The 22,197-nt window shown below is 35.9% G+C and overlaps 1 pseudogene; it reads right to left on the reverse strand.

Annotated features, from left to right (window-relative positions):
- Positions 1-456: 456 nt before the first annotated feature.
- The window catches only part of LOC100895440 (R3H domain-containing protein 2 pseudogene), a 102,828-nt pseudogene continuing 81,087 nt past the window's right edge, over positions 457-22,197 (reverse strand).

Below are 22,197 nucleotides of genomic sequence, written 5' to 3' on the forward strand. Positions count from 1 at the left end.
GCAGAAGGGGCCAACCAGAGGAAAAATGGGGACCTAAGAAAAGGGAGCCAGAAGGAGACCAATGCCAGTGTGGATGTTTTTGTCTGCTTCCATCTTCACCACTATTGTCTTAGGCTCTGGTTTAGTGTCAGTCTCCTTACTTCCTGTCTCCATCCGTGGTCTGTCAGGATCCTTCAATACCCTCTACCCTGACCCCGGCCCTTCTGTGCTGCTCCCTCCTTCTTCTCCTCCATTTATTGGGAGCTGACTCACTCTAGGATCCCCAGGTCATAGTTCTTTTTGGCCATTCAAAGTTTGATATAACTCAGGAGGTTGTTGAGATGAAGGGAGGCATTTTGGGCAGCCAGCGGGCTGGGGAAGACAGCCATGTACAAGGAAGCAAGGTCCAAGCAGTGGCCAACCTCAGCAGTTCCACCATTGTTCCTTCCTCCCGTGCCAGGCATCCCCTGAGCTAGGTCTTGGCAGTGGACATGGCAAGCTGTGTGAAAAGTTTGTCTGCCTCAGTACATATGAGACCCTCAGGGAGAACTGTCACCTACAGCACCTGCCCCAAGACAGCATCTCTTGTCCCCATGTCAGGGGAGGTAGATTTGAGTGCTTGTCTCTTGCCCTGGTTTCCATGCTTCAGTCCACACAGTCCCTGGTGCACTGCGTCAAGTTGACTTGCCATGGAGCAAGGGAGGACAGATGGACAGACTGTACTCTAAAGGCTGGCTTAAGAGGGAGTAGCACCTGTCACCCTGTGCTAGAACCCCAGGCCAGGGGAACCGTCTGAGGACAAGCAAGGAACTAAGTCCTGTGCAGACGCTCGCCACTGAGGCTGGTGACAGGAAAGGGTGGTGGAGCCTGCATAGGAGACATGTCAGGGCTGCTGCTCATTTGTGTGTTGGCCTGGGGGCTGATGTCAGGACTGAAAAGGTCTCCAGGCTTCTGCACCTCATGGTCCATGCTATGGTATTTACAGTGAATCCACTGGATGCTGGATGGGTTCTGAGAGGGTTGGGTTCCATTAGTGAAATTCAGGGGTGTGACAACTGTAGCTGGTCCAGACAACACTCCTGACTACTGGTGCAGCATTGATAGTAGACTGCAAGGAGAGGGAAACTGAAGCATCTGGTACGGCTGAGACCCCGCCCCCACCCCAACCAGGTTGCAGAAACCCAACAGAAGGGCTCATATGGTTCTGCTGAGCCAGTGGGATCATGCTGTGCCCCCTGCTGGGAGGCCTCCTTACCCAGTCACAGGGCCCAGCATGGGCTGCAGGCAGCTGGACCACATTTTGTGAGTCATTACCCAGTGAGACTTGGTAAGAAGGCAGTGGACTGCACTGAACCACCAGGCCTTGCATCTGGCCCCCCCATGCTGCTTTCTCTGACTAGTGAGCAGGCCCTGGTTCTATGGCTGCTGGACCCCAATCACTCCTTGGTAAGATGCCTGCTGCTGGTTAGGCATCATGGGATATAAACCAGGCTGCTGGGATGGCCCAGCCAGCTATTGACCACATTGGGATCTGTAGGCCACTGGGTGATAGAGAGGTCAATATGGCTGGTTGGGATTAGGATATTGTCCAGGGGGATTAGTAACAAACATAGATCTGTTGAGAGGGCTACATGTAGCCCCGGGATAGCCACACTTGCTGAGTAGGTGGTACATGGCTAGAGGTGGAATAGTTAGAAGTGGGGAGGGGCTGACCCATGAAGCTAGTCCACTGTCGGTGCTGGGAGATGAGTGGGGGCTGGAATAGAGCTGCGGATGAGTCAGTTGCTTCAGTAGAATCTTGGCAGCTAAGGCCCATTTGTCCCAAGGAGTTGCTGAGGTCATCTGCCTGTGAGATCATGTGATTATTCAAGGGTGGCTATTGCTGAGGCGTGGGTGGGAGAGCACAAAGTTGCTGCTGCATCAGCTGCCATTGCTCCTGCTGCTGTTGCTACTGTACAAGGGAGAAGGCCCTGGATAGACTGCAATGAGGTGATCTGGTTGCACACTCGGGGCATGTAGTGCCATACCTGGCCTGGAGATTCTTCCTGCATTGCCACCTTTACTGCTGCCAATGTGGTCACCTTGGGTGAAGACAGAGATTCTGCTGAAGCTGCTGGCATGGGGACAGGATGCTGGACAGAGCCATCAGTGTCCATACTGCTCCAGGGCCATGGCACCAAGGGATTTGAGTTCAATGTCTATGCTTCTCTGGCAGCTGCTTTAGGTGTAGCTGAACCCTCTGCATTTCCCCGTAATGTTATTTATATATCCTTTCTTGCCAGTCTCTTTGGGGAAAATATTCTCTCTCAGACCCTTGGATATTTGTCCCCTCTCTCTTCTATTAACTTGCTCCTCCATCCTAAAGCAACACTTTTATTTATAATTTCAGATTTTAGAAAAATGTATAAATGTTCTAAGTTTCCATATTAAAAATATACAAATTTTAGAGTAAGGATTGATGAAATGAAAACTTCTATACAATGTCATTTCATTTAGGGTTTTCTTCATTCATTCAACCAAACAGATTGAAGGACTGTCATATGCCAGGAGCTGAGCTAGATATAGACAATACAGTAATGAGCACAGTACACATGGCCCCGGTCTTACAGAGCTCTGTAGTCCTGTGGGGGAGACAGTCATTAATGTTTGACAGTTTCATCCATGAGATGGGCAAGTAATATTAAAATTTAAGGAACATATTTCCTAAAAAACACTTCCCATATACTTAATAGCTATTTTGTGTAATTACATATTGCTGCTTGGTTGTTTTGGGTTTTTTTGTTGTCTGTTTGTTTGTTTGTTTTCCCCGTTTAGTTGGGTGTCGTGTTTTACACAAAACTATTTTTGAATTAAGGCTATGTTACTAAGAAATTTGGACTGTTGTTCTGCTTTTCCTGGCACTCAAAATCATGATTAGGTTTGAGGTCAAACCTATGTTCATAATTGGAGGTTTTATAAGGATCAGTTGAGAAATGGAAGGCAGGTGAAGATATAAAACCCTAGAATGCTTAAATGTGCTGTAAAGCTATTGTAGATGTCACTGGATTTTACCAAGTAATATCCTTTCTTCTTTTTTTTTTTGTCTACTGTGGCTTTTCAGTTAAAATTTTGTTTATAAAAGGAATTTCTTTATTACAGCTCTATCTAGAGAAAAAAAAGGAACATATTCACAGGGACTGCTCAGTATTTAAAAATTAATTTAATCTTTTAAAGCCGCAGTATGGTATATATCTTGATTATTTATATGTCATTTCTTTGATCAGGATATTCTACCCTAGAGACATAAGCAGATGCTAATTTTTCCAGTGATTACAACAGGATTAATACTTATAATCATTTGCTGATCCTACAGGGAAATGATTATGTAAGTAATTGTACAAGTATGCTAAAGAATGCTTATGCATCAACAAAAAAATACAGCAAATCAACTGATGGGGACATTAAAAGACTACCAAGATATTTTACTAAGTGCAAAAATGTTTTAGGATAATATATATAGTATATGGTATGACATCACTAATTTTAAAACTCCACAGAAGTATACATTGATAATATATATAGGCATATATATATATATATAGAGAGAGAGAGACAATTAAATAAATTTGCAAATACATAGAAAAATAGTCTGGACTATATTCACCAATTAATAATAGTTGTTATGGGTGAGAAAGAAACTCAGATTAAAGCATCAGGCACTTAGTACTCAAAGATAAATCATTGGTGCTATTTGAATTAAAATTATGATACTGAATTTAAGTACAACTTATACATTCACAATTTTTAAAAGAGAAAGAGAAAAAATAAAGCAGACAAATTATACTGAAGAAGAAAATTAGTCTTGTAATGACTAATTTTAGCACCAGCAAGTGAAGGCAATCACAGAAGAAGAAAAATGATTTTATCTCTGACATCTGAACCAATGAAAAGATTCATATGTCAGAAAAGAGAATATGGTCTTCATTAAAGGAGAACTAAGAAGCTGTTGCCAAGATATTCTCCATTCATTCCACAAATGTGGGTAAGAATGCCATAGAAGGACAGAAATGCAGTGGTCCTCTCCCCAAGTCTCTATGGAGCTCTGTGCTCTAAGAGGTGCTTTTAGGACCACCTCCGAGGAGTGGCATCTAATATCACCTACCATCCAACTTAGATAGTGAAGAAATGTGGACCAGAGTCCATGAATGAAAACTGTATACTTCCTAAATTTTACAACTTTCTTAAGGTTGTCATTTTTATTTTCTCTTACCTGTTCACTTGTGCTTATTCTTAGGAAGAGAAAGAAAGTGGGAAATTGGGGAAAACAGTCAATATTAAAGGAGAAAAATTTGCCAAGATATTGAATTAATGACGGTAGCTTTATAAAGCAAAGGCAATCAAGATATTCAGGGTTCATTGGTATGGAGACAGAATCATAGCTCCCCAGTGAGGTCTCCATCCTAATCCCTGGAAACTGCAAATATATTACTTTCTATAGCAATGGGGATTTTGCAGATGTGAAAAATCATCCTGGATTACACAGGTGAGAGCAATGAAATCACACGGGTCTTTTTAATGTGTCAGAGAGAATGAGAGACAGAAAGAAGATTTAAAGATTACACTCCTGTCTTTGCAAATGGAGGAAGGAGCCAGGGGCCAAGACATCACACAGCTCCACCAACACCTTGATTTTAGCCCTGTGAGACGTTTTACATTTCTGACATGACAAACTATAAGACAAAGAGTCGTGCTGTTTTAAGCCACTAAGTTTGTAGGATCCTGTTTTTGTTTGTATACATTAATATAAATGCCCTTTAGGTACTAATGGGCCTTAGAAAAATTTTTGTCATACTCCTTTATATATTACAGATAAGAAAACTGAGGGCTAAAGAAGCAAGGTGATTTGGCACTCAGCTATTAATGAAAGCATTAGGACTAACATGTTCTGATAGCTCCAGATGATACGAAAGATGGAAAAGGAAGAGAAAGTGTTGCTCAGCTTCATTTTCTCTAAGTTTCTGTGATTTGCAAATATAAAAATTGGATAATATCAGGTACATGCTAAGGTTAACCCACACTGTATGCACAGCAAAAGCAACATATTAGTAAAATCTGGGGACTGTTCAATGCAGAGTTAAATTTTCAAGAGAAGATGTATGTAGAGCTAGATTTTAATGTAAATTAGAGATATTCATTTTCAGGTTTTCTCTAAATTTCTCTGTAGTAACTTTAAAAAGGTGCAGTAGTGAAAGATAAAGGCACTAAGATGGGTTCCTTTACATATTAATGGATAACTAACCAAAGACTAATAAAAATTCAATGATCATGCTGATTAGATTATTCTGGATTGTTTATCACTCTGCAGGCAGTGCCCATACCCAGCTTCTATTACAAATTACACAATTAAATGTAGCTTTGGAAGTTGTATCTGCATCTCTTTCAGAATGTCTAATTTGTTGCAATGGTGCAGAAGGATAATGTCTGGAAAGTTCCAAGGATCAAACTAATCATCTGAGGCCTTTTAAATAAATGTCTTTTGTATTGATAATTAACACACACAAAGGACAAGATAATAAAAAAATCTTTTCATGAATTTAGGAAAATTCAAGAATCATGAATTACAAGGCTTTTGCAATGATAGTTTTCTAACATGAACTTGCTTGGGGATTCTCTGAGCCTATGTGGTGCTTTTATTTCTGCCACTACATCTTGACAAGTAGACAACATGGAAAAATATGTATTCTGCCAAATAGGTATATAAAAATAAAAGTATTGAGAGGCTATGATGATTTGGATCCTTTTTTATATATGCTGGGATATCTGAAATCAATGTTTCTTAATCTATAAGAGGAGAGCTCCCAGCTGGTGTGTTTTCCATCTAATTGAAATGCATAAGTATGAGTCGACACAACAACCTTATTTGTAATTAAATTTTGGATTTAGGCTAAATCCACTTGCATCATAAAAGCTTGGGACAAATCTCTTCTTAGTGATAATGCAAATAGAAATATTCACATTTGATGAAATGCTAATTTTTGGACACTGGCAACAAATAATAATATACACAAAAAATACTTTGACTATTATAATGAAAAAACATTCATCCAAACTGACATGTACTTTATGATGAGTTAGTTTTGCAATTTCTCATCCTAAAACATTATTTCTGCCATCTAATATAATTCAAAATCCTTCACTAGCCTGTAAGACTGGGAATAAATTCACATGCTTATTATGTCTTAGGCATTTTTTGATTAATAGTATCTATTCTAATGTAGATCTATGACTAACTTAAACATAATGTGGATATTAGAGAAAAAAAGAAAAACATATATATCATTTAGGGAAATTCAATACCTTAGGAGCTTTTTTTAAAAGCTGAAATTAAAGTATAAAGCTTTTTTACAGTTGTGGATAGGTCTTGATCCTAAGCCCTACACTGAGGAGGGTCATTGTGAAGGTTTAGCCTTGAGTTTTAATATCTACTATAAAAGAATCACCCAGGGAAAACAAACTATCCTGAGAGGGCTTTTATTAAGAATGTTCAGCCATAATATTTTTTAAAGGCTCCCAGCATCTTTTAGACAACCTCTCTAAGGGGAAAAAAATGCTGATCACACATTTTAAATAGAAAGAGGCAGAAATGTACAATTTTCCATTCACCATTTTTTAAAGCACTTAAAGAGTTAAAAATAACTTATCCAGCTTCCTTTTAAATAGAATCTTAACTGGTAAATTCTAATCAATAATAACAGAATATTATAAGCTTAAACTATATGCAGGTTTGCTTCTTCCCAATGAGGGGCAGACCAGGTAACAGTCCAGGTGTAGTAGTCTAGCCTTGGTCTGGTGCCTTCAGGGTGTCAAGATCCTTCTATTTTACTCCATCATCCCGAGACTTCTGCCTACCATGCTACACCCTCAATTCATGGCCTCAAGAATTGCTCTTTACCCTATCTGATGCTGATCGTTAGGAAATGACCTAGGAGTCATTAAGCATCAATTCTTTTAATATACCAGGGGTCGCAGCTTAGTTACAAGGCCATACATAAATATTTTGTAAACTGGAAAATGCAGTCTTTACTCTGGTTGTCTTTTTATCCACCTAAGTTATCAGGATGTGATTATTTTAGAGGAGAGAAAGTAGATACTAGGAAAAAATAGCAGATCTTGGCCACATCATCCTAATAATACTTTGAATAAATCGATATAACTCAAAATTATTGGAGTTAATTTCCTTAGGAGATATGACTTTTTCAAATGTTTTCAAGTAAAACAATAAGACATTTTTAAAAGTGTTGATATGTACATATATACATAGACATATATACAATAGCCATGCACATGTGTATATATAATTATTTGTATTATAATTATGACCTATACTTGTTTTATTCAAAGAAAATTTTATATATAAAGCCTTATGTTGTCATAATTTCTGAAAGGTTAAACAAAAAACTCTTAAAGACTTTGCCTCTGAAGAATTATTTAGATAATCTTAGCACTGTATGCCCATTTTATTACATTTGAATTTCTTATGTGTACATATTATTTTTAATTTGAAATAATTGTTCTAAAATTAAAATATCAAATAAAAATAGTACTTTTACTCTCTGAGTCCTTAAAGTGGTCCTTAAATTCCTTAAACTACTTTTGAAAACGTTAAAAATGGTGACTGCACATAAAGAATAAGGAAAAGGAAAATCCAGCAATTTTGATACAAAAGCCGTTTTATGATAACTAACTCTCGCAATGGCCACTAACCTTTGATTTCCATGTGTGTGTCTGTTTTGTTTTGTTTTTGTATTAATACTGATTTTTTTTATTTCATTTTTATCCTTTTGTTTCCCTAATTAAAATACAGATATTTATAAACATCTCCAGTTTGGATATCAAGGCATATCTAAATATACTTTCTGCTCATAAGTAATTTTTTTGCCATTCAAATTTTTTTTAATAATACACTAGTTTATTTCCTATGTATATTTTTGTTTTCACATCATTTCCATGTCTGACCACTGCTTCTACTATGTCCTCCCTAATTTCATTCATACCTAAAACCAAGAAAAAAATAGTTTCATCTTTAACAACTGAACAGGCACTGTGGACAATATATTTTTGGCAATGGAACATGGGCAACATTTGTCAAACATGGCAGGGAAAGTTCCCACTCTGTATTATAAAAAGGAAAGCCAGATATTAACTGTTACAAAAATAAAATAAGATGGAAAATTTTAACAAACCTTAAACTATTTTCTTAAAGAGATTTCTGTATTCAGAGATTTAAATTGCCTCCTAATCAGTCATACAGAAGCAATTCTTTATATAATTTATGAACATGGTTTTCATTTCAGGAAAGGAACCACCTTTTTCTATCCTTGCTTATATTTTTGATTTAAGGTCTTCTATACGACTAGGTCTTTTTGGTGTTCTAAGTGTATTTTCTTCTTTTTTTTTTTTTTTGGAGGATTTTTGACCTTTTAATCTTGGTTTTATGTCTTTTCATTCTAGTTTGATTTTTGTGCATTTTTAGCTGGAGTGCCTTATATAGATTTCTTCACTGGAGTTTTTCTTCAGTTTCCTCATCATCAAAATTATCATCAATATCATATTCTTCTTCATCAGCAGTATGTTATACCTTTCTCTGAGGAAACTTGCTACCACTCCCAGGGACAGATCACTTTTCAGATATACTTAAGAGTTTAACCTCCTCCTCTTCATCTTCTGACTCCACATCTTCATCCACAGTCTAAAAGTGCTGTCTACTAATACGTACAAGGTCTTAACTACACTTCATTCATAAGACCATGTACAGTACTCTTTCAAAGCCCCAGGAAACCCATCTCACATGCAAGGATACACAAAGGCTCAAAATAAAGGGATGCAGGAAGATTTAACAAGCAAATGGAGAGCAAAAAAAAGCAGGAGTTGCAATTCTCATCTCTGATAAAATAGACTTTAAAGCAACAAAGATCAAAGGAGACAAAGAAGGTCATTACGTAATGGTAAAAGGATCGATACAACAAGAAGAGCTAACGATCCTAAATATATATGGACCCAATACAGGAGCACCCAGATATATAAGGTAAGTTCTTAATGACTTACAAAGAGACTTAGACTCCCACACAATAATAGTGGGAGACTTTAACACTCCACTGTCAATATTAGACAGACCAACCAGACAGAAAATTAACAAGGATATCCAGGGCTTGAACTCAGACCTGGAACAAGCAAACCTGATGGATATTTACAGAACTCTCCACCCCAAATCCACAGAATATACATTCTTCTCAGCACCACATCACACCTACTCTAAAATTGACCACATAATTGGAAGTAAAGCATTCCTCAGCAAATGCAAAACAATGGAAATCATAACAAACAGTCTCTCAGACCATAGTGCAATCAAGTTAGAACTCAGAATTCAGAAACCAACCCAGAACCACACAGCTTCATGGAAACTGAACAACTGGCTCTTGAATGTTGACTGGGTAAACAATGAAATGAAGGCAGAAATAAAGAAGTTCTTCGAAACCAACGAGAACCAAGACACAACACACCAGAATCTCTGGGACACATTTAAAGCAGTCTCTAGAGGAAAATATATAGCAATAAGTGCCTATATGAGAAGAGTGGAGAAATCTAAAATTGACACCCTATCATCAAAATTGAAAGAGCTAGAGGAGCAAGATCAAAAAAACTCAAAACCTAGCAGAAGAAAAGAAATAACTAAGATCAGAGCAGAACTGGAGGAGATAGAGACACAAAAAACCCTTCAAAAAATCAATAAATCCAAGAGCTGGTTTTTTGAAAAGATCTACAAAATAGACCACAAGCCAGAATGATAAAAAAGAAAAGAGAGAACAACCAAATAGATGCAATAAAAAAACGATAAAGGGGAAATCACCACAGACTCCACAGAAATTCAAACCATCATCAGAGAATATTACAAACAACTCTATCCACATAAACTAGTAAACCTGGAAGAAATGCATAAATTCCTGGACACCTGTGTCCTCCCAAGCCTAAACCAGGAGGAAGCCGAAACTATGAATAGACCAATAACAAGGTCTGAAGTTGAGGCAGCAATTAAGAGCCTACCACAAAAAAAAAAGCCCAGGTCCAGATGGGTTCACAGCCGAATTCTAACAGACACACAAAGAGGAGCTGGTACCATTCCTTCTGAAATTATTCCAAATAATCCAAAAAGATGGAATCCTTCCTAAATCATTTTATGAGACCAACATCATCCTGTTACCAAAACCTGGAAGAGAGCCAACAAGGAAAGAAAACTTCAGGCCAATATCCATGATGAACATAGATGCAAAAATCTTCAATAAAATACTGGCAAGCCGATTGCAACAGTACATCAAAAAACTTATCCATCATGATCAAGTAGGATTCATCCCAGGGAAGCAAGGCTGGTTCAACATACGCAAGTCTATAAACGTAATTCACCACATAAACAGAACCAAAAACAAAAACCACATGATTATCTTAATTGACACAGAGAAGGCATTTGACAAAATACAACAGCCCTTTATGCTAAAAACCCTCAATAAACTCAGTATTGGTGGAACGTATTTCAAAGTAATAAAAGCTATTTATGACAAACCAACAGCCAATATCATACTGAATGGGCAAAAACTGGAAGCATTTCCTTTGAAATCTGGCACTAGACACGGATGCCCTCTTTCACCACTCCTATTCAATATAGTACTGGAAGTTCTAGCCAGATCAATCAGGCAAGAAAAAGAAATAAAGGGTATTCCAATAGGAAAGGTGGAAGCCAAATTGTCACTATTTGCAGACGACATGATAGTATACCTAGAAGACCTGATCGCCTCAGCCCAAAAACTCCTGAAACTGATAAGCAACTTCAGCAAAGTCTCAGGATATAAAATCAATGTGCAAAAATCACAAGCATTCCTACACACCAATGACAGGCTGAAAGAGCCAAATCAAGACAAACTGCCATTCACAATTGCTACAAAAAGAATAAAATACCTAGGAATACAACTCACAAGGAACGTAAGGGACCTCTTCAAGGAAAACTACAAACCACTGCTCAATGAAATAAGAGAGGACACAAACAGATGGAGAAACATTCCATGTTCATGGTTAGGAAGAATCAATATTGTGAAAATGGCTATACTGACCAAAGTAATTTACAGAATCAATGCTATCCCCATCAAGCTACCATTGACTTTCTTCACAGAACTGGAAAAAACCACCATGAACTTCATATGGAACCAAAAGAGAGCCCACATAGCCAAGTCAATTCTAAGCAAAAAGAACACAGAGGGGGGCATCACACTACCGGATTTCAAGCTATACTACAAGGCTACAGTAATCAAAACAGCATGGTACTGGTACCAAAACAGAGATATAGACCAATGGAACAGAACAGAGGCATTGGAGGCAACACAACATATCTACAACCATACAGTCTTTGATAAACCTGACAAAAACAAGCAATGGGGAAAGGATTCCCTGTTTAATAAATGGTGTTGGGAAAACTGGCTAGCCATGACCAGAGAGCAGAAACTAGACCCCTTCCTGACACCTTACACCAAAATTAACTCCAGATGGATTAAAGACTTAAACATAAGACCCGGCACCATAAAAACCCTAGAAGAAAATCTAGGCAAAACTATTCAGGACATAGGAGTAGGCAAGGACTTCATGAACAAAACACCAAAAGCATTGGCAACAAAAGCCAAAATAGACAAATGGGACCTAATGAAGCTCCACAGCTTCTGCACGGCAAAAGAAACAGTCACTAGAGTGAATCAGCAACCAACAGAATGGGAAAAAATTTTTGCAGTTTACCCATCTGACAAAGGGCTGATATCCAGAATTTATAAAGAACTCAAACAGATTTACAGGAAAAAAAACAAGCCCATGCAAAAATGGGCAAAGGATATGAACAGACACTTTACAAAAGAAGACATATATGAGGCCAACAAACATATGAAAAAATGCTCATCATCACTGGTCATTAGAGAGATGCAAATAAAAAACACATTGAGATACCATCTCACGCCAGTTAGAATGGCGATCATTAAAAAATCTGGAGACAACAGATGCTGGAGAGGATGTGGAGAAAAAGGAACACTTTTACACTGTTGGTGGGAGTATAAGTTAGTTCAACCATTGTGGAAAATAGTGTGGCAATTCCACAAGGCCTTAGAAATAGAAATTCCATTTGACCCAGCAATCCCATTACTGGGTATATATCCAAAGGGCTATAAATCATTCTACTATAAGGACACATGCACACCAGTGTTCATTGCAGCACTGTTTACAATAGCAAAGACCTGGAACCAACCCAAATGCCCATTGATGATAGACTGGATTGGGAAAAATTGGCACATATACACCATGGAATATTATGCACCAATCAGAAATGATGAGTTCATGTCGTTTGTAGGGACATGGATGAATCTGGAGAACATCATTCTCAGCAAACTGACACAAGAACAGAAAATGAAATACTGCATATTCTCACTCATAGGCAGGTGATGAAAAATGAGAACACATGGACACAGGGAGGGGAGTACTAAACACTGGGGTCTACTGGGGAGAAAAGGGGAGGGCCAGTGGGTGGAGGGGGAGCTGGGGAGGGATAGCCTGGGGAGAAATGCCAAATGTGGGTGAAGGGGAGAAAGGAAGCAAAACACACTGCCATGTGTGTACCTATGCAACTGTCTTGCATGTTCTGCACATGTACCCCAAAACCCAAAATGCAATAAAAAAAATAAATATTAAAAAAAAAAGAAACTTTACATTGTTTCTTTTAACTTTCACCAAAAAAAATCCTCTGGTTAAGGAAAAACAAAGTATACTCATTCAAAGACCAATTTTCTTAGGAAGTTGTAAGAGTATGAAAGCAAGGTTGTGTTTCCAGGAATTTTATCAACTATAAAAGGGATTATCACCTCCTACAATGCCTTCATATGACTTGTCTTAACAAGATTTGCCATTAGTGTAACTTGCTACAAAGTAGTCTTTAGTGAACCTTTTAAAGCATACAGTCAGTTGTGATTATGATGTGCTATTAGACAAGACAAAATACAGAAAAAATACTTTTAACAGGGATTGTCTGTCAATGCCTGAAATTTATTTTTCTAACTTCACATCACTTTCTCATATACTGTAAATTGTCCAACCCACAATAAAAGCTTCAAGCAGGGAATTTTCTTAAAGATAAAGAATGAGCCATTATCTGAATATTTCTGAAACAGAAGAAGTAATCTTGATGATGGTATGCATGAGATATAAATAAGACATGTATGTAGTAATTAATTCTAAAAATATTATGCAGTGGAAAGTCGACTGGATAGAAATGCAACCCTGATGGCATTTCTGATTTGCTGCATGATTCAGAAGTAGCCTCAGTTTCCCCCCTTGCAAAATGAAGGTCCTAAGTGGAAATCCAGTAGAGAATATTTCTGATCATTGAGTCAGAGAACCTGAGCCTGTGTCACTGGACTGCCATTTCCCAACTTTGTGTAATAACTAGTTGTAAATCCACAAAGCAAGGAGATAGTGAATATAACTTTCCTCAATCTTGCCTATTCTATACTGGGAAACACTATGCTAACTCAAAGATTTGGTCCTAATTATAATATGAATCACTGTTCACTAAAAGTTCACATTTGTATCCTTTAAAAGTATAGCCATTTTATCCCGTCTTGCATGTTTAGATCCATTTGAGATCCAGACATATGATATACTTAACAGTTAATCCTTGCATTCTCCACTCTTAGCTGGCTGCTAAAACAGATGTTCAAAATGTGAGATATTTTAATCCAGTCTAGCATGTCTGAGGCCCCAAATCATCAACAGCCAGAATCTGGAATTCCTTTGCTACCTCCAGTCCTGAGTGGGTCTATTCAAGCCGAACATACCTGTAAAATGAGTGATATCTCATCTACTCCCCTTATTTTACCTGTACCAAATTAATAAAATTATACTCTTGCCCCATTTCCCTAACCCCACCTAATTTGATTAGGACCAGGAAAATCACCCCAAACCTTTTCAATCCCATATCCTAAGGAGTCAGCCTTATAGTTGCACCTCTAACTGCTGCTTGGTGTTTCACTTCAATATGGATAGCAACATCTTTACATAAACCAAACTTAGTATCAGAATAAAACAATGTCCCAAGGCATTCTGCTGCCCACACACTAGCAGCTTAAGCCAAAAGCCTAAATGGGCATAAGTATACTAGGTCTCCTTAGACATTTTGATTTGGCTTTCTAATCACTGTCCTTGGGGACTACTAAAGATAGTGGTCTAAATTGAGCTTAAAACATTTCTACTGTCCCCCTGGATGACAGGTGAAGATCCAAGATGTTTACACCTAAATCCTTGTGAATTATGACAATTAGATCTGCACCAATATCCTATTTCCTGCCACCTTCTCCTACAACTAGATGTTGACCTTATACTTGGAAAAGCTTTTCTCCATGTACATTTTTTAATGTCTTTATGATATGTCCAGGTAAAATAGTAAACGAAAATTTACTTATTCCAAAGCCTTTCAATGTTCTAAAATTTTTGAATTTTCAAATTTTCTTGGTAATTCAACATCTCTAAAGAATGAAAAGTGAACTCTTTGTTGAATGATTCATAACACGTATTCCATAAAAATGATATAAAAGAATGTATTTCATAGAATTATATAATCTATAGATTGTGTTATTTTTAAAATAACAAATTTTTCACTAACATATATATGGTTAGTAAATACTTATGTGTACATATAATATGGCATATATATTAATATAGTCTTTAATATCAGCTTTGTTCATAACATATTTTCTTTTGTTATACTTAATAGTTCAATAATCAGGTTAAAATCATTAGAAATGTAGTACTTTTAATGACTAAATAGTTGCTTCACTAATCTAACATTGCTGTTTCCAGAATTAATCCCCTAAATTCTATGCCAACCACTTTCTCTATACATAATGTAGGAAATGCTTAATCAAAGTAGTGAATAACTTCATAAAGCTGAAATATAATTAAGAATATACAAAATTAAAATCTAGTTTTCAAGCTATATGAAGCATATCGTTAAGTATTCAATGTGTTCCATTTTCCTACCAATTAGGAATACAATCATTTATATTAGAAGACTAAAACCCAGGTTTTCTGAAGTTAGAATGAAGAAATGTAGCCTTGAACTCAGAAAATCATAACTGGATAGAACCTACATTTTATGTAGATTTGGCTTATTGGCTTATATTCTTAAATTCCTTTGTGACAACTTCTTTCTGTGATCTACCACAACTTTAGAACCTTTGAGCCTGATGTCTTCGCAAAGGTTTAAACGCTGTCAATCATTCAACAGTCAGATTGGCCCTCCTTGAAAAAGATTTAATAGAAAAAGAAATCATGAATCAAGAGAAAAAAACTCAGGGAAGATGCCCTTAAGGAATTACCTTATAGAAAGATAAATCATCTTAGCCAAGAAAGGGGAGTTGTGGTTTTGTTTTCTGTTACTCTGTGTTTTTTTTAATAACTAATGCTATATTTTGCTTGCTTTTCATTTTCCAATATAGCTAAAACACATTAAAATCCTTCCAGACTATTTAAAATGAAATATTTCTACAAATAGATTTAAGTGACAGGAATTGCAATTTTTTTTTGAAATAACATTTCTGGAGCATAGAGGAATACCTGCCTTGTCCTTGCAGCCCTCCTGAAATTAGGTAACAAATAGGTCAGTCCTCACCACTCATCTTACTGACTGGAGAACTGAAAAGTTCCCTTCTGCCTCAATTCTAGACCTGCTTTTTTTTTAAAAAAAAAAAATATGTATCTTCAACACTCTTTTCAAATCTCAGAGTAAAAGGACTAGACAAAACCTAATAAAAAATCAGCAGTTCATTTTAGCGATTGCATTATTTTGGACTGGTATTCATGCTGCAATCAAATTTCCCAAGCCTATATGCTTTTCCCCACAGTAGTTTCAGATAGAGTCTTGGGTAGATATCTATATGATCTTGTTTCTTTTTACAAAAAAGACAGCATGATCATTCCTACAATAACAAGCCATGGTTCATCATATTTTCTAAAAGAGTGTATCATGAGATGTTACAGCAGTCAAGCAACAGAACGCTGAGTGCCTCCTGAGTTCCAGGCTGTGTACTGGGCACTGGATATAAAGGACTAGACATAGTCTGTTTGGCATCTTACTCAACCTTCAGCAACATGTAATGTAGACTATTGATTCTCAGAAACCTCTCCTCCTGGGTTTTTTGAAGTTATGCATTCTTGATTTTCTTCCTAGCCCTTCATATGCTTCTCGTCTGTCATTGTTGCTAAGCCCTCTCCCTGTGCCAGATTTCTGAATATTGGAATTTCCTATGAATTCCTCAGTGGAAGGGTTCTCTTCTCTCTCTCCCAGGTGATCCCATTCATTCTATAGGCCTTAAATACCATCAATATAGTAATAATCCATTTACATGCTTTTTAGTTTTTTTTTTTGAAAGTCAAAGAGTAAGACTCAAATTATTGCTGATCAAAATTATTTTGAGAATCTTTTGCAAAGCCACTTTCTTAGAGAACAATCTACCACCTTTTATTCCTTCAGCACTGACAGAGATTGCTGTTTCTTTGATAACCAAGTAAATTATCTGGCTTGTATTTCAGATTTATGTTATAACAAAGACAAGCTGACTCGTTATGCACTATAATGATAAAGTCTAGCAGGATGACAGACTTGCTACTATGAGAAGTCAGTAGAGATTGAGGCCGTTGAAGAACCTCTGGAACCAGCTCAAAGTGTCTGCATTTATCTGGGGCTTATTATCAGTAAGATAAAGGTGGAGAATTCTTCAAACTATGTAAATGAGTGTGAGTGTGTGTGTATGTGTTGTAATCTATGATTTATCTTTCACCTAGGCCTTCTTTCAAATTCCCAGATGCTTCAGTATCTCTACCTGAGCATTTCACAGTCATTTGAAATATAACATTCAAATCAAAATTCTGATTTTCCCACTGGAAACCAGTTCCTCCTGTAGTCTTTTCCATCTCAGCAACCTTTCACTAGTTGCTTAAAGCCAGAAACTGAATTATAATGCTTAATTCTTTTTTGTTTGATGTCAAACTTACTAAAACCATTTACAAATGTCATGACTACTATCATTAAAATGTATCCAGAATCTGTTCACACTTTTCCATCTGCACTTTTATCACACCCAATCCACTTTTATCACTCTCATTTGCCAGGATAATTAATCTTCTAGTTTATACTTTAATCCCCATCTCAGGTCTCACACCCTTATCCCCACTCAACACACAGACACATGGACTCATTATTCACATCGCAGACAATCTTTTGAATACATGAATCTGATTAGGTAAACACACAGCCCTGTTAAAAGCATTTAATAATTTCCTTTTATATTTCAAATAAAATCCAAACTTTTGATTTTGAAGAGCCCCTGACACCATTCTAATCCTATCCCTTGCTACTGTCTCACTTTTGGCTTCCTCTTAGTTTCCAGACTATTCCAAGTTCTTTACTATTTTGTAGCTGTTCTCACTGTCTGAATAAATCTCTTTCTGGTATTCCATGAACTTAGTTTCTTCTCATTTGTTAAGAGTAAACTTCATTGCTATTTCCAAAAAGTCTCCACCCACTGCCCTGATATTCTTTCACAAAGTACTCTTTTCTTTAATGCACCAACATTGGTTTGTAAACAGTTTTATTGAAATATAACTGACAAATCATAACTAACTCATATTTAAATGCTAAGTTTTGACGTATGTATATTTCCATGAGACCATCACAAAGGTAAGAGAGTATGTTAGTCTTTCTATAATTTTCCTCATACCATTTGTATTCTCTCTGTCCACACCTCCTATCTCTACACCATCCCCATCACCTGACAACTACTCATCTCTTTTTCATCACTGTAGATCAGTTCATGTTTTCTGGAATTTAATGTAAATGGAACCTAATCCAAACACTTTAAGCTGGAATTCCAAATTTGTGTAAAACAAACATTTTCTCTATTCGTAAGATGTTGAAAAGGAAGACACACAAAAAAACGCAGAATTATAATTAAGGTGAAAATGTAGCTGTGTAAGACAGCTAAAACACTCGTGCATGGCTGAAGGGGAGGCAAAGACCATATTTTGTCGCTAGAATCAAGAAAGGGTTTGTGAAGGTGAAAATATTCTGAAATCCACCTTGAACAAGATTTTATTCTTGACAGGTGGAGCTGGAAAGAGCTAGATAAGCTAGCAAAGGAGGTATTGCATGCTGGCTAGAAATAATACCAGGCAAAGGAATAATATGACCAATGGGATGAAAGAGAAAAAATGTAAAGTTTATGTGACAAGCACTTAGTGATCTGTTTTAAATACAAGTTTCTGAGAGTGTAAGGGAAACTACGCAGATGTATAAGAGCTGGTGCTTACAGGGCCTTTTAAGAGAGGTGAAAGAATTGGCCTTAATGCAGTAGGCATAAACCTTGGAAATCCAGTTCCATTAAGATTTGGTGTCAATTATAGAGAAGTCAACACTCTCAGAAATGTTCTTTTTAACACTCATTCTGTGGAATCTTGGGAAACATGTTGACATATTAACTGAAACCCTGGGATAATCAATGATGAAGCTCAGCAGTATGTCTTTTCAATTGCTTTCTTACCAAGAAATTGCAATCTAGCAGCCCAGAAATTTGTTATATTCCCCCAATCCCCAGATTTACACTATTCTTCTTAGTGATACTAGCTCACTTTTATAAAACTAATAAGAGAAGGTTACAATCTTTAGGAAACAAAAGAATTCTATGCATGACATAAATACTTAAAACTCTTCAATATATGTATAATACCATTAAACTTATGAAAATATGTATTTGTTTAATCTTTGAATAAAGAAGGGATTTTCTATAAGAAAAACAATCAATGATTTAATCATAAAATAATTTAAAATATCTATACTTACATAAACAACATAGGAAAAAACAAGCTAGGAAAGATGTTTCTAAAAGACAAATGGGCTTCTATGCACTTTTGCTTACTGACAATAAATCCTAAGTGCTTGCTAAAAGTTTTTAATGAAAATATAATTAAATCGCTGGGTTGGAATCTACCTGTCACCTCCCTCAATGAGCAAAGAGCTTCTGCCTGTAAGCTCTGGAATGTGTCTGATATGACATTTATAGGAAAATCAAGGTGACTTTCAAACTTGTGCTCATTCTGCAATCTTAAACTGAAATATGGAAAACACACTAAAGTACTGGAATCTACAAAATAAGTAAGTACGTCTTCTTGTTCAACAATTCTAGCAAAAATTGGGGGAAAATATTTTGTGTTTTGATATTAAAATCTTTCTCTATTATGGTTTATAGTACAAAATTCTCATAAATTTTAAAAATTAAAAGCCATGACCTTGAAATTTGAAAGACCAAAAGTATGATCATGCTTGGCTGATTCCTATTATGGTTGTGGGATCTACAGCATTTGTATTATTGCATTTATCTTGCATTTATTACCAATTCTTTCATTGCATTTTAAAAGACTGGAGAAAATCCCAGTATCTTTGAAGATTGAATCCACAACTTCAACATTTTCATAAAATCTGCAGCTACAAAAATACTTTTCTGTGTAATTATGTGGCATGTAACTTTGATAGTAGTTTGCTTGAATGCCTAAGGGTTATTTTACTGTTGTCCCAAAAGAGTCAATGTATTTCTTAGCAAAATAATAGCTTCATTTTAGTTTGCTGGTCAAATTTTCTTTGGGTAATTATATTTTTGACTGTCCTAAATGTAAGCCACTATGCTTTCAGTCAAACCTGATGTTGCTCCTGGGTAATAGAAGCATTCTGGTATGGTGTTGCGCATTGTGTCGCAGATGCCACATTTCGCCCTGGAGTATAATATAGTGGAAGGTGCAGCAGTTTCTACATAGCTACTTAGCAAACTTTGTGCAATCATTTGAAATAAAAGACACCATGCAAAGGATGTTTACTCAAATGAAATATATGCTGTACTAAAAAACACAATGATAGCAATGCCTTGTATATTTCTATATAACTATTTTATACAATCAGTTCTTTTTTAGTATCATCACCATTTTTATTCATTCTTTGAAAAAATAATTAAACTCCTACTATCTACAGTACATTGGTATTAAATTGAAAATAAAATTTTGCATAACTTCCAAAATTTATATTATAATAAGGAAAATAGACATACTCAGGATCATTGTAAAATAAAATAGCATATGAAATAAAGTCGGTAAGTTTATAGTCTACCTTGAGGGACCATAACCTTTCAGTCAAGAGTAAAAAGGATTCTTCACTTTCACACAAGGCAGTATTTCTTAACATTAATTGACTTGTGTAAATTTTCTGGTTTCTCCCTGGAAATTTATAGATTTTTAATTTTTGTATATCTTATGATAAAGTAGGGATTTGAATAAATATTTAAAATTTACATGTCTAAAGTATTTACAATGCAGAAGCAATTGTTTTTATGTGTTGAATGGTGTCACCTTTAAAATTTACATGTTAAAGTCCTTAACCCCCACTGTCTCGGGATGTAACCTTAATTATTAAAGATGTAAGTAGCAGTGTTATTCATAATAGACAAGATATGAATGAACCTAAGTGTCCATCGACAGATAAAGAAAATGTAATATGAATATACAATGGAATATTATTCAGCATAAACAAAAAGGAAATACTACCATTTGTGAAGATATCTTCACAATATTGGATGATCCTGGAGGATATTATGCTAAGTGAAATAAGCCAGACAGAGAAAAATGAATACTTTGTGATCTCTATTTATCTAAAATCTAAAAATGTTAAACTCATAGAAACATAGTGGAAGGGTGATTACCAGGAGAGAAGAAGGAAGGGGAAGTGGAAAGATAAAATGGGGATTGGTCAAATGTATAAACTTGCAGTTATAAGATGAGTAAGTTCTAGAGACTTAATATATAGCATGGTAACTATACCTAATAGTAATGTATTATATTCTTGAAATTTTCTAAAGACATAAATCTTAAATATTCTTACCATCAAAAGAAGAAGATAACTGTGTGAGGTGATGTTTATGTTAATTAGCTTGACTATAGTAATGATTTCACAATATACACATATATCTAAATATCACACTGCAAACCTCAAATACATACAATTTCTAATTGTCAATTATACCTCAATAAAGCTGTAAAAAAGAAAAAACAAATAAGATTATACTAGAGTAAATATGAATGGTGTTCTTATATAAAAAAAGAGAACTTGAAAATAGAGATGCAGAAAGTATGACACATGTGCATGAAGGCAGAGAGACTGGAGTGATGTTTCTATAAGCCAAGTAATGACCGATATTTCCAGGAAACCTTCAGACACTAGGAGATAAGCATGAAACAGATTGTCCTTTACAGCCCTCAGAATAAACCAACCCTGTTGATACCTTGATTGCATACTTGCAGCCTCCAGGACTGAGAGACAATAAATTTCCATTACACTACCCAATTTTTTGTAGTTTGTAATCTATTATATTTCTTAAAATATGTGTAATATGAGCACATAAGAAGACAAAATTTGGCGATTTTTTTGGTACAAATGATGCAATTGAACATTAATTATATAAGTATGTATTTGCTTATAAACACATTTTTACACTGGATATTTCATCACATTTTGTATTAGATATCAAAATGTATATTAATTGTATATTAAAACTTAGGTTGAAATCGTTTTGTGTTTTGGCAGCAGAAATGACAAAAAAATTACATTCTTGATGCGAATGTTTAGAATCCTTGAATTTTTTATTCAAGGGATAGATTATGAGTACACTACCATAGAGAGAGGGAAAGGGATAGGTACAAAAAAACAATTTTTTTAATGAGTGCACCACCATATTAATATGTGCTCAGAGTCAACCAAGTAATTTTAAAAAGAAATGTACTTAAGATTTTATATATTTATTTTTAAAGCATACAAACTAAAACAAATACTAGTAATTGAAAACTACAAAACACTATTTAAAGAAAAAAAAGAAGAACCTGGAGGAGGTTGGACAGCAGGTGGGAAGGTGGTGCAGTAATCAGTTTAAGTCCCAGAGTCCAGAGGCCCAAGAACTAGGCATTTCACTGTCCAAAGCCAAGATGGATATCCCAGCTAAAAGACACAGAAAAAGAAAATTCACCCTTCTTCTGCCTGTTTGTCCTATTTCATCCCTCAGGGGATTGGATGAT

Source organism: Callithrix jacchus, chromosome 4, assembly GCF_049354715.1.
Source record: "Callithrix jacchus isolate 240 chromosome 4, calJac240_pri, whole genome shotgun sequence".
Lineage (NCBI taxonomy): Eukaryota > Metazoa > Chordata > Mammalia > Primates > Cebidae > Callithrix > Callithrix jacchus.